Source organism: Mytilus galloprovincialis, chromosome 7 (genome assembly GCF_965363235.1).
Source record: "Mytilus galloprovincialis chromosome 7, xbMytGall1.hap1.1, whole genome shotgun sequence".
Classification (NCBI taxonomy): domain Eukaryota; kingdom Metazoa; phylum Mollusca; class Bivalvia; order Mytilida; family Mytilidae; genus Mytilus; species Mytilus galloprovincialis.
In genome coordinates this window covers 52,314,303-52,332,555 of record NC_134844.1, presented here as the reverse complement: position 1 = coordinate 52,332,555, position 18,253 = coordinate 52,314,303, and the positions used below count along the sequence as shown (strand labels likewise).

The 18,253-nt window shown below is 31.9% G+C and overlaps 1 long non-coding RNA gene across 1 annotated transcript; it reads right to left on the bottom strand.

The window, feature by feature from the left end:
• Window positions 1-12,207: 12,207 nt before the first annotated feature.
• On the bottom strand, window positions 12,208-17,495 carry LOC143083250 (uncharacterized). Its single transcript, XR_012980601.1, has 2 exons — window positions 17,447-17,495; window positions 12,208-13,926 (listed from the first exon to the last, which is right to left on the bottom strand). It is a non-coding gene; the product is annotated as an uncharacterized LOC143083250 (long non-coding RNA).
• Between the last annotated feature and the right edge of the window lie 758 nt (window positions 17,496-18,253).

Here is an 18,253-nt window from a genome sequence, read left to right as displayed (position 1 = left end):
CGTCATACTTAACGCCAAATCATACAAAAGAAACTAAAATTAAAATCATACAAGACTAACAAAGGCCAGAGGCTCCCGACTTGGGACAGGCGTAAAAATGCGGCGGGATTAAACATGTTTTTTTTTATATCTAAACACTCTCCCTATACCTATAGCCAATGTAGAAAAGTAAACGCATAACAATAAACACAGTAAAATTCAGTTCAAGAGAAGTCCGAGTCTGATGTCAGAAGAGGTAACAAAAGAAAATAAACAAATTGAAAATAATAAGTAAAAATAACAGACTACTAGTAGTTACTGACATGCCAGCTCAAGATATCTTAATTTAAGGATAACCAAGCTAACCTGAAAAAGGTAGGTAGAAATAAAATGTCTACTTTTCATTATGTTTTGTTTATATTTTCAGAACAAAGGAAATCTTTTTTAGGTTAAAAATATGTGATTAAGATGACTTGCGCCACCAAGATTTCACACCCAACTTAATAGGTAGAAGCAAATTGTTTTTTTGCTGCTCTGGTACTAATTCTTATATATCAAAATTTAAATAGTAAGAAATGAGAGTTGGCCATTGGTGGAGAAATAGCTAGAAATTTGGAGAAAACTCTCTGTGACAAGCAATATTTTTTGTGCCAAGTAAGACAAGGGATGTTCTTCATTTATACTATTTCGATATGTCGGAATCGTTGAAAAATGCCATTTCTCTCAAAATAGCTGCGACAATATATGGGTTTTGCAGTTTTATTTTCACCAAAAGATGTTTAAAATTCAGAATTTGACATTTTTTTCAATGGATATCTTATTAGGAAAACGTAAGACCAAACAAGGCTAACATTGTTGCCTATGGAAATATTAACTTCATTTTAACCTTTTAGCAAACCACACAAAAGAGCTAAAAAAACTTAACAGTTTACAAAATAGAACACAAATCTTTATCTTTTCCCCATTAGAAAAAAATAGAAAATGTTAATGATCATTTCCTTAACTCACTATAAAGCAGATAACCATTAGTGTTTTAAATAATTGACATGCTATTTCTATTATTCGTGTAATTCTATATCAGTGGTATTCTAATTCAAGAATCAAAGACAATTTGTTCAACATTTATGAACTGGAATTTAAATTTTTCTACATTTTGCAATAATTGCGTTGTGTTTTGTAGACTTTTGGGTTTTCATTTTCCATTTAGGGTTTATCTTCGACTCATAATTTTGAAAATCCCTATGATATGAAACGCCATGTAAACATGATTATGACGGACGGACAAATGATATACCCCGTTACAACAATTGTCGAAGGACCTATAAAATGAGAGGAAAAAACATTAAGAAGAAAAATGACGATGACAATTCTAATACAAATATCAAGAATAAGTAATACATAATTACCTGCTGTTCGAGGAGAGAAAAAATGTTTCAAATCTTGTAAGATATATGAATAGATAAACGGTCACAAGATATTTGACCGTCCCAGCTACTCACAGCAAATAATAACTTATCTAAAATTTACATGTTGAGATATATCATATGTCTTACGGTTGGTTCAATATTCAACATTCAACATTCAACATTCAATATTTTTTTTCATTCGTGTCTTAATACTAATGTAACCATAGCATTTTGGTTACACATCAGTACATGTATGATAGTAATAAATATATACAATAGATAAACAGAAAATACATTCTTTTAAATTGTCAGTTTGTTTTTAAATATTTTATAAATTTGGTAGAACTACACTATGTTGATCGAATGTTGTGTTTGAAGGAAGTTACTATCGATACAACAAAACGTGACATAAGTTTTCAACACACAACGAATGAGTTTCAGTCTGATCAGAATAAAAATATGATATTGGAGAACGACTGGTCGTGAAAAACATCTTATCAAGTTGCTTCATAAAAACATCGACACGTTTCCCCCTTTAGGTACAGCAATCAAAGAAATAAAAAAAATATATGTTTATTACTTATGTTTGATTTTAGGAAAATTTATATGTTTGTGCTATTTAAATTCTAACGAATGTTACCGTTGTCTCTATTATGTAAACCATATAAATACATTTATTTGCGGACAGATACGGGTTTATATCGCGAGTACAGCCATCTAGGTGCAAAATTGATACACAAATAGATTAATATTAAGAATAATTCACAAACAGAGTGTGCAATAGATTTGAATGTAGTTAAGTATCATTGGCAGAACAACTTACCTTTTTACATGATAATGATTAATGTTTTATAACTTAAAACAGGTTTTTGTTATTCAGCTTTTTTATATTGAAACAAATACTGTTTTCGTTATGCAATTCATTTTTACTGTCGAATAATGATACTAGACTTTCATTTTCACTGAATGGCAATTCATTTCTATTGTACATGCAATGCATTTAAAAAAAAAAAGGAAATTATTAATCAATTAATTTTCATTAAATACATTTTTTATTTAGCCGACTCTCTAATGAAAATTAGGTAATATATCAATAAAATCCTTAACAATGGCATTTATTGATAATCTAGTCAATTCTTTTTTCCCCAAATAATTTGTCCAGAACCTGATAAATATGTAGGATGAAATGTATATCTTTTCCTCAATATCCTTAAATACATTTATCTTGGACAGTTAAGCCAATCGACGTCCCCGAAAAAGCAAAGTTTCCGTTTCTGTTTCGGTCTAAATTTACATCGCATACTAATAAGTTAAACAATATTAGAGTTTTTTTCATAATGCTTGTTGTTTAAACGTGTGGTTGGTTTGCTTGCTTTGTTTATATACATGTTTGAGTTAGCATTGTAATTAAGAGTAAGCAAACATTCATACAAACAAAGCAAAACCAACTAAAACTAAACTGGAAAATAGAACACCGTGTGACTATTTGAAATAGACAGGTATGTGAATTACTTGTAAACATCTCGAAACAAACACTCTGTGTAACTAAAACTTGATTAAACTACAAATAGAACATAGTTGGATGGCTCTTACACTAAAACCGACAACGCGTTTTGTGATTCATTGTTGTTAAAAATATATATTGCGAACTAGAAACCCGCAAAAATATTTTTATAGACATTCAATTAAAGAACTGACCTCAGAATTTCGCGGCTTCACGATACATTCTCTTTGTAGTTAGTTTAATTTCTTTAGTTTGGTGTACACTCTTTTACTATTCTTTGTACAAACCCTATCAATGGGCAAATAAGGCGAGACAAGATGAATGTACAAACCACCAAACCATTATATTTGCCAAGCCTGTGTTTTACTGGTTAGGCTTAGTAATATTTCTCCCATGACCGCTTTGTATGACATGTGCAACGTTTTCAAATGTAAAAAGAACACACAAGCTTAAGATCTATTTGCTGAATTTTAAGCAAACCCAAAGCATAATTTGAATTTTCCTTGGCGTTCGGCATTTTTGTTACTTTGGTGTTTATCTATAGAGGAACTCCCAAGTCTAGCATTAAAGCGACGTAAACGATGCTTGCACTCTCAATCCCTTGTTTGATTATTGCGACTTTAGTAACTTAAGAATAATTATGTATGAACTTGAGATGACTTTTTTCCAAGCCGTATTACCCTTAACATTATTTGAAGCCATAACTGAACAAACAAAAGCGTCATCATGGTCATGTGCAAGTTCCAAACAGGCTTCACCAGATCTTTGGTAACATAAAATAATCCAACACGAACCTATCGAACTTAGCACGACACTAACCAATACAAATTCCATGCTCTGAAGATCGTCCTATAATCTGCATTGACTGGCGTTAAATATAGACCAAAGATTCAAACGGACATTTAAACTTATATTCCAAAGTACAGACGAAAAGTGAAAAGGAAACAGAAAACAGCACTATACAATCACAGCATAGAAAAACAAGCAACGAACACGACACCCATAAAGAATTTAGATGTTTAACGCTTTCGTCGTTATAATCCATATAAGCACTAGACATAAAGAGCACGAATCGCTCCCCTGGTTAATATATGCAATTGTTTTCCCTTCATTGCAATCAGTAATATTGTTATTCGTAAAACATCTTATCAGCGGTCTTTAGACAATTTTGGTCAAGTTGCCTTATTGGAGATCTTATTTTGCTGAACACGTTTGATCTTACAATTTTCTTTATTTTATTAAAGTTTCAGCAAATAAATAAAAAGTAAAATATATCTGACAATGACAAAAAGTCATATTAGAAATCAAGTGACGATCAGTCCATATTGATTTCTCCTAAATCACATTGTGTTAAAAATTTTAACTTTGAAAAGTTTTGCTTTATCAACTAAATGTATAATTTCCTTATCCTAATCATTAAGATCATAACTTAAAGTCTTTGAAAGGTGAAAAAGACATTTCAAGGGTAAAAATTTCAAAATTGCTAGTCCATTTTTTCTGAAAGTATTAAAGGTATAGCATATTAGTATGCACGTCATTGATATTGTCATATTTATAAATTTACTGTTATTTATTTTTTTAGAATTTTTGAAAAACTAAGGCTTGTCTACCTCAGGAATATATTACCTTAGCTGTATTTTGCGAAATTTTGAGGATTTTTGTTCCCCAGTGCTCTTCAATTCTATTTGGCCTTTTTAACATTTTTGGATTCGAGAGTCACTGATGAGACTTTTGAGGACGAAACGCACGTCTGGATTAAATATAAAATTGAATCCTGGTATCTATAATGAGTTTATTTACAACCACTGGGTCGATGCCATTGCTCGTGGAGTTAAAATTCCCCGAGGGTATCACCAGCCCAGTTTTCAGCACGTCTGTGCTGACATGCAATGTCATTGTTATTTTCATTTTTTTATAACAATTTACTGTTTGCAACAGTATAAATTATTCTAAATAATAAATATGTTCTTATCCCAGGCAGAAAAAACCTAGCCGTTTTGGGCACAACATTTTGGAAATTTTGGACCCAATGCTCTTCAACTTATTACTTGTTTTGGCTTTCAAACTTTTTTTCATCAGAACGTCACTGCTTAGTCTTATGTGGACGCGTCTGGTGTATTACATTTTAAACCTGGTACCTTTTGTTAGCTATTATTCGTGTGTTTCTCTGTCTCATATGTTCTTCCATTTATTTGTATTGTAGTCCTATCATGTTATGTTGTGCCAAAGACGGCTAAGGTAAACTATTCCTGGGATAGGAAAGTTCATAGTTTTTCGAACAATTCAAAGTTTTGTAACAGGAAATTTATAAAAATGACCTAATAATAAGTGTTCATGTCAACACCGAAGTGCTGACTACTGGGCTGGTGATACCCTCGGGGACGAAACGCCCACCAGCAGTGGCATCGACGCAGTGGTGTAAATAGTTATCAAAGGTACTAGGATTATAATTTAAAACGCAAGACGCGCGTTACATCTTCATAAGGCTCATCAGTTACGCTCAGATTAAAATAGTTATGATGCAAAACAAGTATAAAGTTGAAGAGCATTGATGATCCAAAATTCAAAAAAGTTGTGCAAAACACGGGTAAGGTTTTCTATTCCTGGGATAAGAAAATCCTTATTTTTTCGAAAAATTCAAAGTTTTTTAACAGGAAATTTATAAAAATGACCATATAATTAGTATTCATGTCAACACCGAACGGGGACGCAACTTCCGCCAGCAGTGGCATCGATGCAGTGGTGTAAATAGCCCTAACGGGAAGAATTGTGCCTGATGTTCATATGATGAAATCATAATCTTTCAGTCAGTTTAATTGAAGTCTGAAGCTGGCATGTCAGTTAACTGCTAGTAGTCTGTTGTTATTTATGAATTATTGTCATTTTGTTTATTTTCTTTCGTTACATCTTCTGACATCAGACTCGGACTTCTCTTGAACTGAATTTTAATGTGCGTATTGTTATGCGTTTACTTTTCTCACATTGGCTAGAGGTATAGGGGGAGGGTTGAGATCTCACAAACATGTTTAACCCCGCCGCATTTTTGCGCCTGTCCCAAGTCAGGAGCCTCTGGCCTTTGTTAGTCTTGTGTTATTTTAATTTAAGTTTCTTGTGTACAATTTGGAAATTAGTATGGCGTTCATTATCACTGAACTAGTTTATATTTGTTTAGGGGCCAGTTGAAGGACGCCTCCGGGTGCGGTAATTTCTCGCTACATTGAAGACCTGTTGGTGACCTTCTGCTGTTGTTTTTTTTCTATGGTCGGGTTGTTGTCTCTTTGGCACATTCCCCAATTCCATTCTCAAATTTATTATCAAAGGTACAAGGATTATAATTTAATACGCCAGACGCGCGTATGGTCTACATAAGACTAATCGGTGACGCTCAGATCAAAATATTTATGAATAAAAACAAGTACAAAGTTGAAGAGCATTGAAGACTCAAAATTTCAAAAAGTTGTGACAAATGCGGCTAAGGTAATCTATTCCTGGGATAAGAACATCCTTAGATATTCGATAAATTCAAAGTTTTGTAACGGGAAGTTTATAAAAATGATCATACAATTAGTATGCATGTCAACACCGAAGTGCTGACTACTGAGCTGGTAATACCCTCTGGGACGCAACTTCTGCCACCAATGGCATCGATCAAGTGGTGTAAATGGTGTTCAAAGGTCCCATGATTATAATTCGATACGCCAGACGCACACTTTGTCTACATAAGACTCATCAGTGACGCTCAGATCAAAATATTTATGAAGAAAACAAGTACAACGTTAAAGAGCATTGCTGACTCAAAATTCCAAAAAGTTGTGCCAAATGCGGCTAAGGTAATCTATTCCTGGGATAAGGACATCCTCAGATATTCGAAAAATTCAAAGTTTTGTAACAGGACGTTTATGAAAATAATCATATAATTAGTATGCATGTACACATTGAAGTGCTGTCTACTGGGTTAGTGATACCGTCGGGAACGCAACTTCTGCCAACAGTGGCATCGACCAAGTGGTGTAAATGGTGTTCAAAGGTACAATGATTATAACTTAATACGCCAGACGCGCGTTTCGTCTTCATAAGACTCATCAGTGACGCTCAAATCAAAATATTTATGAAGAAAAACAAGTACAAAGTTGAAGAGCATTGATGACTCAAAATTCCCAAAAGCTGTGCCAAATGCGGCTAAGGTAATCTATTCCTGGGATAAGGACATCCTTATATATTCGAACAATTCAAAGCTATGTAACAGGAAATTTATCAAAATTATCATATAATTAGTATTCATGTCAACACCGAAGTGCTGACTACTGGGCTGGTGATACGCTCGGGGACGCAACGTCCACTAGCAGTGGCATCGACGCAGTGGTGTAAATAGTTATCACAGGTACCAGGATTTCAGTTTAATACGCCAGACGCGCGTTTCCTCTACATAAGACTCATCCGTGACGCTCAGATCAAAATAGATATGAAGTAAAACAAGTACAAAAGTGCAGAGCATTGGTGGCCCAATTTTGGAAAAGATTGTGCCAAATACGGCTAAAGTTATTTATTCCTTGGATGAAAAGGTCTAGTCTACCTTTGGAATATATGACCTTAGCTGTATTTGGCAAAATGTTAGAAATTTTTGTCCTCAACACTCTTCAAATTCGTATCTTATATGGCCTTTTTACCTTTTTTGGATTCGAGCGTCACTGATGAGTCTTTTGAAGACGAAAGCGCGTCTGACGTAAATATAAAATATAATCGTGGCATTTATGATGAGTTTATTGATTTGCTGCATAATTCTACCCATGTCAGATTTGTTTTTGTTTAGTTTTAGAGATGTGTAAGCCACAGTTGGGTTCTTGTGCAACTCAATGTTTGTATATGGTGTGCAGCCTATGATAATGAAGTATACAGTGTGACTTATGGTATTTTATGTTTGTTTTTTCACGCATCGTTGGAATTTGACGTGACTGTCATACAAGGGAGAGTTTAAGTTAGCTATAAAACTAGGTCCAATCCATTTAATACATAAGAAAATGCCTGTACAATGTCCGGTTGATGACAATTGTTATCTAGTCGGTTGTTGTGTGTAATTGTCGATTATTCCATTTGATTCGGGACTTTCCTTTGTGAATATTCTTCGGAGTTCAGTATTTTTGTGATTTTACTATTTAGGTTACCCTTTTATAAACCACTCTCATTTTACCAATACATTACCGGTAATACATCACCTGTATATTTACAATGTAAAACGTACAGTTATTTCTTTATAGATAAAAAGATAAAATAACACAAATTAATAAGAGTAGTTATCACTTGTGTTTTCATGTATGTTTGTGCATTTGTATGTTTCATTCGTTTAATTCATCAATCAAGTCCTCAGTGGTAGTGTTCCAAGTATGTACCATATATGTTACATATTATATACAGATATCTTATTGTCGGCAGAACCTCAAGTGTTGTTTTTCAAATCTGTTTATTTATTCATGACCAAATATATATAAGATCCATCTGTACCAAAAAGGAGGATGTATATTTTTTTATAAATCATATCAACACTGATTAAACCATCGAGCGTTTGAAAACTGTAAAACACAAAATACTAGCTGAACGTATTACATTTAATACAAAAAAGAAATAACAACATACGATCCATTTACTTTATAGTACAGCTCAAAGAATGCCCTCAAATTTGAGAGAATCTCAAATTTCACAACTGATTAGCTTCACAGTTTGAAGTCCTTGTAAATTTATAGATACCTCTTCCCAATAAACTGCCCACATATGTTACACATAGATTATATGATAAGAAAGTCAACATTTTGGAATTTTCTGTCTTTACTTGAAATATAAATATATCTTCTATACATATAAATATTCAATATAAGATTTTGACATCAAGTCAGTTTTTTTTTATTAATCATGTTCAGATAGAGTGAAAGGAATATAATATAACCTTTTGAATATATTGTTTTTTAAGTAGAATAGATTTATAATTTGTTGTCATTTTGAAGAAATGAATATTCTTTTTAGCTTTACATTTATATTGAAAATTTGTCATAAAAGATAAAAGGAAATATCTGAAATATTCAAACAAAGTTCTACATAAATTAGTTGTTCATAAAACAAAAGAAAGTTTGGGATAAGAACCCTCTTTTTTGCCCATTTACAGGACATATTTAGGTATACAGTTTAGGTATACAGTTGTCCGTCTGTCTTTCCTTCGTCAACATGTCGGACATTAACTCAACAACACTTAAACCAAACATTGATCTCCCTTTTGATTTTTATAAATTTCCGATTTTATGTTTCTGACTTATGAGTTATTAAATTAATAGTTAAAAAAGGGGGATATTCCTATTTTCTGAAATAACTCAAAAATGATTTCAGAAGTTCTTATGAAACTATGGTGATTTTTTTTTATATTTATTGACGTAAACTCCCTTTTGATAAAAAAAAAAATTGATATAACATTTCCGAATTTAGGATTTTATTCTTGAAACAAAAAGGTTGGTTTGCCAGCTTTCAAACAATATTTTTTAAGTGCTTTGAGCAGTTTCCATTAAACTTTGTTGACTGGTTTATATCTATTAAGATAACCGCCCTTTAGTTTTTCATAAATTTCTGATATGACATTGAGAAGTTATTGAACTTCATTTTCTAAAAACGTGACAGGGGTCTCATGCGCTCATGACACAGCTGTTTATTATTAATATTGTGTTTAATTTTCACTTCAAAACACTTTCACAGTTCAACTTTTTTTCTCTTATCTAAAGGAGCACTATATATAGCTAGCTACGAAATATAAAAAATATAAAGTATGATTTTTTTTGTTCAAGCAGTAATAAAAGTGAAATTGTGAAATAATAATTCACTTTTACCAGCTAAAATGGTTCAATTTTGTAAAATTAAGCTAATAAAAATTGATAATGAATTATTCACTTGCAAGTGAATAGCTCAACCTCATTAAACCTGTATTCATGTGAACTCCAATTCAACCCCGTAGAAAGAGATAGAATAAGGCATTCATAGTCCGTGTACGGTTATTTAAAGCAAAAGAATGTCATAATGAAAGTGAAACAAAGGTGAATAATTTAACTGACTGGTTCGATCCACAAAAAATGATTCTAAATTAGGAAAAAACGACGATAAAACATTTTTAATCTATAACACCAAATGTAGTAGACCTTTAAAAAATCCAACTGCACGAGTTGCTTAATCTATCTATATCTATGTTTATGTTTACATCGCGTATTATTATGGTCAACTTGAAATTTAATTAGATGGCTTCATTTCTAAAATTCCACACAAAACGAAGCTAAATCTTATTGAGACCATGTAAATTGTTTATTTTATATTTTTGATAGTTTGGAAAAATGTTTTACATTGTTATAAATAAAATATGAGAATTTGAGTCAAATTGGTGAACATGAATTTGACAGCTAGTGACCCTTTAAGCATTTCATCTTACTCTTTTCAATGCAACATAACAATACAAGTCGTTTATTATATACATATGGCCCCTCTATTCAGTGAAAAATAAAGGGAGGAAAGTCCACTCCACATTTGCATGTGAATAGAAGTAGGTAATATTTGAACCTTATATCCTAAAAAAATGCAGAATTTATATACAGTGCATATATGGATTTGTCTTGGATCCAACTGATTTTAATATAGCTATTTGAGTATCCCAATAAGTGAAATCAAATTCGAACCATTCAGATTTCTAAATATCACAAGAAAGGAAACATATATTCTAGGGATATCTGATGGGTCTACATGACCGTAACCGAAACACCTCCTTTAGTATTAGAAAAAGACCAGATCTGGATTTCTGATATAGAAATAAACACACAATAATCATACCACAAGCATGCAAGTGGGAATTTCTGAAAAAAATTATTAAAATAAATGCTGAAAATTGTATTCCATAACATCCTACACTGGATATACCAACTCTAAATTACTCTATATATCTACACATCAAACAGGAAATTAGTTACAAAGGATTATAATAAGATACACTTGATTGGCCCTGGTCCTGATTGATTTTAACATAATTACATTGACATGTTTTATTAAAACATATCAAATTTGATTGGAATTTTGATCAGAGTATTTCCAAATTAGCTGCAGAAATCCTATTCTTTTGTCAATATGCAAAGATTTTTTTTTTATTATCAAATTTAGGAGGAAAAAATAGAAAAAATATGAAGAAACAAAAAATTTGAAAACACATCGTCTTTGCAAATATTTATCAGAAAATATAATGTATTTAGTGTAGAAACTGTAAGTTAAATAATCTTGACCAAATGACCATCCGTGTTTTTTTGATAACATCAGTGGACACCAACTGTGAGAGAAGCACTTAACCTAATCATTTAAATGCTTGTATAAACAAGAATGTGTCCAAAGTACACGGATGCCCCACTCGCACTATCCTTTACCATGTTCCATGGACCGTGAAATTGGGTAATAATCTAATTTGGCATTAACATTAGAAAGATTATACTATAGGGAACATATGTACTAAGTGTCAAGTTGATTGGACTTCAATTTTATCAAAAACTACCTTGACCAAAAACTTTAACCTGAAACTCCCACTTTCATTTTCTATGTTTAGTGGACCGTGAAATTGGGGTCAAAAGTCTAATTTGGCTTTAAAATTAAAAAGATCATATAATAAGCAGCACGTTTACTAAATTCCAAGTTGATTGGACTTCAGCTTCATCAAAAACTACCTTGATCAAAAACTTTAACCTGAAACTCCCACTTTCATTTCCTATGTTCAGTGGACGGTGAAATTGGGGTCAAAAGTCTAATTTGGCTTAAAATTAGAAAGATCATATCATAAGCAACAAGTGTACTAAGTGTCAAGTTGATTGGACTTCAGCTTCATCAAAAACTACCTTGACCAAAAACTTTAACCTGAAACTCCCACTTTCACTTTCTATGTTCAGTGGACCGTGAAATTGGGGTCAAAAGTCTAATTTGGCTTTAAAATTAAAAAGATCATATCATAAGCAACAAGTGTACTAAGTTTCAAGTTGATTGGACTTCAGCTTCATCGAAAACTACCTTGACCAAAAACTTTAACCTGAACGGACGCACAGACGGACGGACGAACGGAGCCACAGACCAGAAAACATAATGCCTCCCTTCTATCGTAGGTGGGGCATAAAAATCAATTTCCTGGTTTCAATGCTGAATATCAGGAAAAATCCGTGCTGTTCTATAAAATACATTTTACTAGCAATTGTGTTTCCATGTAACTATGTGTTTTTTTGTAGATATGTATCTTTTATTCTCTATTTCATTCAATACTGCATTTAGATATAATATTGAAGTGGTTTAATTACTAGATACGTTATACAAATACGCTTTCTCAGAATTATTTGTAACTATTAACTGAATAGTTTCCTTTCTAAAGTTAATTGAACATGGGGAATATAAACCATCTCTTTTAGTTAAAAGTTCTTTATGTGTTTGTCCATCAGAGGAGATAACCACGACATTATTTGATTCACGTCCTACAACATACACATTACCAGCATTGTCAGCTGATATTCCTAATGGATTCTTTAAAATGTTTTCATTTTTGAATGTCCATTGTTTCGCTCCTTGCATATCGCAGCATACTACTGTATGATACTTATAACTGGAATAATAAAGTTTATTTCCAGATATTGCTATGTTGATTGCTGTGTCCATGTTCTCAGTAATGATATCACGTGTTGATTCGTCAGCAAGATCCATGGCTCGAATTGCTTTATTTTCAATGTGATACAGCAGTGTGTTATTTGTCACCGCTATACCAGTGGTTTGTCGTCCGGGTGAAAAAGTTTTCTTTACTCTTCGTCCCTTTAAATCAGTTATTGTTATTTGTTTGCCTTGCCTACCCCAACAGGATGTTATCGCTATAGTGTTATCTTTATCGTTGTACGTTATACCATATGCTGCTGTTACATTCAAAACAAAGTCCACCATCCCGTCTTGTTTAACTACAGTAACTTTGTTTAATTTAGGATAAGTGAACACCAATCTACCATCAGGTAATATGCAGCACCCTCTGACGTACGATTCGGTTTTCATGCTTTGTTTCAACTGGACTTGTATATTCTCAATGGGAATGATGGGTGATATTTTAGGTCGTATCAACTGAGCTTGTTGTTGCTTTTTCTTCGCAATGTTCACTACGGTACTGGAGTTGTCAATATATACGTTTCCAAACCCATCAACACTATGTGTAATGTCTGTTAGTGAAGTATTAATGTTAAACTTGATTTCCACACGATTGAGTACATCACTTTCAGTAAGTGAATCAATGAACTGACAGTTTTTACCAACATCGGATTCAAGTTGTTTAAGTGCTAGAAAGGTCTGTAGATCAGATGCGTACTCTTTTATGTTTGCTACGTTATTTTGGTGCTCTTCAACTTTACTTTCATGCTCATCTAAAGCTTTCATTAACTGTTGGATTTTTGTTTTTTCTCTTCTTTCTGTCTCATGCAATTCCGATATGAATTCCTCTTGTAGTTTATCGAGATGTTGGTTGATATTTAACCGAACCTGTTCAATTTCACATTCGATCTGTTTTCTTTTTTCGGAAAATGTTTTCAGATTACCATTTTTATCTTGACGGATCCTTTTGATGTTTTCAGCAACTTCATTTAATGTTTCACAAATTTCTAAAAAAGCGTTTGAAGCTTTGGTGTTTTTGACAACATCATCAAGATTGGAAATATTTTGACATTGTGTGTGCTTTTCAACGATGCATTTACTACAACACGCACATTCATGTTCATGACAGTAAATCAGATAATTGGCATCATGTGTACTACATGTTTGCTTAATATTTGTGATGTAAGACGGCAGTTTTCGATATTCTGATATTGGTATAGTTACATGTTTTCTTGTTGCTGTTGAAATTCCATGATGCTTACTGCAGTCTATACAGAGCCCCTCGTCACAATCCGAACACCATATGGAGGCAGTTGTAAAGACATGTTGATATTCACATACACTGCACGGCTGTACAGAACTTGCCATTATCTACTAAAAAATACATTTATAGATATGTAAGATATTCTTGTAATTTTTTTTTACCTAATTGGCAATACAGTTTTAGATATCCATTTAGCTATAAACTGCTTATTTGCTCGATAAAATAATGTGAAATTAACCAACGAAAGCATATACATACGGTGTCTCTCCAAATGTCCCACTTTTTGAAATTACAGGTAAAAAAGTAATGTAATTTTTTGGGACAATCGGGAATATGTTTGTGGGACAATAGGGAAGTTTAAATGTGGGACAATTGGGAAATGTTTTGATAGTGATCATTTTGTTTTATAGTGTATAGCAGTTAATTGCAGGTTAATAATTCAGAACTTATAAAATATTGAAAGAAAAAAAAATAATAATATTTACATATTTTAGTCTTAGATGTATAAATTAAAAAATATTTATTATTTGCTTTGAACTAGCTAGCAGTCGGAAAATGCGAGTATTCTCAGATCTGCATTTAGTGTCTTTGTTGTATTAGTAGCCGTCCACGTCCACTCTGTATTGTGGTTACATGCATTACTGTGTGTACCCATCTGAAAAGATATGCCCTATTCAACTGAGTTTTATGGTTAATTCTTATGCTGTACTGTTTAAACACTGTTGCGGTTTATTGGGAGGGGAGGGGCCTTCAAATAAGTTTAACTCCGCTACAATCTGTATTTGATTGTCCTAAGTCAGGTGCCTGTAATTTAGTAGTTGTAGTTTGTTGCTGTGTAACATATTTTTTTTTCGTTCATTATTTAGTACATAATTTGGGTCGCTAGTTTTTCTCGTTTGAATAGTTTTACATTTTTCATATCAGTGCCTTTTTAATCCTACAATGCGGTATGGGCTCTGCTCATTATTGACGGCCGTATGGTGACCTATGATCGTTAATTTCTGTATCATTTGGTCTCTGATGGAATGTTGTCTCATTCGAAATCATACCACACCTTCTTATTTTTGATTGTAGTCTGGTTCTTCTTTATATAGTTGGTGATGAGTCTCGTTGATTGCACTTTATGGCAAAGACAATATGAATATTGGTAAAACAATCTAATATAATGATTTGAAAAAAGCATTTTTTTACATTCTTATATAAAATTAAAATTTTATAGATTTATAAAAAGAAGATATGAAATTCACATTTAATGTGCAATAATTAATTCTAGTTTATTTGGGAAATTAAACAACAGCTACCTTGTTTATCTAAGAACATTTTACGTAATAAAATAATGTGGGACAATCAGAACTTTTCAAGTGGGACAATCAGAACTCCAAAATTTTAAAAAGTGGGACAATCGGGAATAAACCATACAATACATACTGTTGATCATTTATTTGTGTTGATATGTTTTTTGGTTAAGTTGTAATCTCATTAAGGTTGTATCTTATTTACAGGAATTGTGTGTACTCTATCCAGATTAAAAGGTGTAGATGTACATTGTAGAATATTTATTTTTATATCTTTAGGCTTTTTATTTCCTTTTTTGCATTGCTTAAATCATAGTTTTTTTTAGTAATTTAAATTTATCAATATATTCATAATATCATTCAGAGTACTAATTTTACTGAACCAGGGATTTCAATTTATTTAAAGTTTTGTTTGTTTCACAATTTGATTTTTAGTCATAGTCAATCACTGTGTGATAAATCCGATCAATCTAATACAATTCTTGAGGGCAGCTGTAACCTCGGTAGTAAGTCATTTATAAAAGCACGTTCTTTTGAACTGTAAATAGACTCAAATAATAGAACACCCCCTTACTACGAGCATGATTTACATATAGATAAGACAAAACTTGGTCATGTTTTATAGAGATTTAAAGCCAAATACTCATTAAACATGGCCAAGTATTGTCTAATTAATTTAGTACATATTCTCATCTTCGTTTGATCATACAAAATTATCCTTTCCAATTGTACAACCAGATATTTAATTTTAAGTTTTGTAAAAATTAATTATTTTTTTCAAGGCATTTGAACATTTCCATGCCAAAATGAAATAGTATTTGATGTTAAAAGCTGGACAAAATAGTGGATGTGAAATAAACGTATTTGTTACTCAAATGTATTTAAATATTTTTTAACGGTAAATAAAAAAAAAAGGATAATTCCTCACTAAATATGACATGATTTACATTAATAATCTCAACCAGGAAACAAACAATTCCTACCTTTTCTTTGTATTGTTTTGTAATGTATCATCTTTAGCATTTACAAAAAAAGATATTTTCATATAATAAGAGAGTTCTTAAATCAGTGTAACTAATACATAAATGGGAAGTTGCATAAATTATAAACATTGCACTGACAATGAACCTAGTTTTTGAATACAAGTCAACCAAAAACAAATATCATTTGAGCATTGAGCACTTTACAATATTCCATATATAAACAAAGTGCTTCTATAATATTATTTATATTACTTATTGTACAAGTATTACAAATAAATAGATTAATTAAGTATATCCAAGAGAATGATAATCCCTGACTTCATTAGTACTCGCTCACGCTCGTCCTTAATCATAAAAGAAATAGATTATCATTATCTTATGGTGGCCGATTAAGGCCATTTTGCGTTTTCGCGTTTCGACTTTCATATTCAATAGGGTGAAAACGCGAAAACGCGAAATCTGTATCGCGTTTTCGACTTTGCGTTTTCGCGTTTTCGACTTCGCGATTTCGCGTTTTCGCGTTTTTGCCCTATAGAATATAAAAGGCGAAACGCGAAAACGCGAAATGGCCTTAATCGGCCACCATATTCTCTAGCATATACTTAATTAATAAATTTATTTATAATACTTATAATATAAACTGAATCATGATTAAAACATTGAATAGTGGTGACCATTCATTTTTACCTGTTGCCATGACACATAGTATATTTTTATTTTAGTACACAATTATTCCATTTTCATCTTGTCGTAGAAAAGATTAAATATTTTCAATATTTACTTGTACATGTTGTACATGATATCAATTTTCACAATCCTTCTTCAGGTTTTCCCATTGAAAATCAAACGAAAATATCGGCTTTATGTTAAGATTAAATACTATTAAACGCGTTTATTGTAAATTCAAATCATCAAAAATTTTAGGAATTTCATTCTTCTGCAAGTCGTGAATTTATAAAACAAATTATATGGCTAAAAGTAGACACATGAGACTTCCGATTTTTTGTCCATTAAAGTTCGATAACTCTAACAGTCTAAATAAGAATCATATTGTAAAGTTAGACATAGTCTGCGTAAATTATTTTGAAGATTGGAATTTGTTCAAACACTCTTCAGTTATCTTGTGAACTCAAGTACATGAAATACCATAATACAACTGTCTTTCGCTGATTTAATTAAACAGAAATATGTCTTAAAAGACAATTAAGTGAATTGTATACAAATCGAATGCGTGATAAAAACAACACATATGCATGCTATGATAGTGCTACGATGGTAAACCGTTTTGCCTAAACGTAAAACTACTTTCTGAAATAACAATTAAACTACAAAGGAGAAAGCGTTGTAATTACCTGTAGCTACAGAACTAAATACATTTCCACAACAACCAGGAAGGTATTCAGATAAAGCGATCACGTGATATATAATTTTCCAATCAATAAACAGCAAATGTAAACATAGGATATTTATATTGGAAAAATGGCGCTAAATTCCAAATATATCTTACGTTATACAATTGTTTAGTATAAATTTAAATTTAATGAAAATAATAAAACATCAAGTTAAAATAATTTAAGTAAATAAAAGCCATCAATAAATTTGTGCATAGAAGTCACCTATTTTCTTGTTCTCACTCTGAGATAAAAGCTCGTGATTTAATATCTTGACTTACAACTTTAAAGTGACGATGATAATTGGATGAGCAATAAACTTTAAAGTGACGATGATAATTGGATGATCAATAAACTTGACTACAAAAAAGAAATATTTTCAATTATCCAATTGTGGAATTAATTTTCATTAATGTGTACCAATATTCAATCAGCAACTACATATAACGTCCCTTCCTTGGAAGAGGGTCACTTTCAACACTAAAATTGATGCATGAACTGTTCATAGAGGAAAATTTGAAGTCATTCCGTCGTACTGTTTGTAGACGCCATCATCTGATCTGCTGAAAGCACCGTACATTTCATATTATAAAATCATCAAAGAAATACAAGATTAATATGTATATATGTAACAATGTATATAGCAATCGAACTACAAACAAAAAAGTAAGTGTCAACCTTGATCAGTTTGGTCCGCAATGATAATCTGATTCAGTTCTATCGTACTTCAGGTTGTTAAAACTCATGTGAGCATTACAACACCAGAGA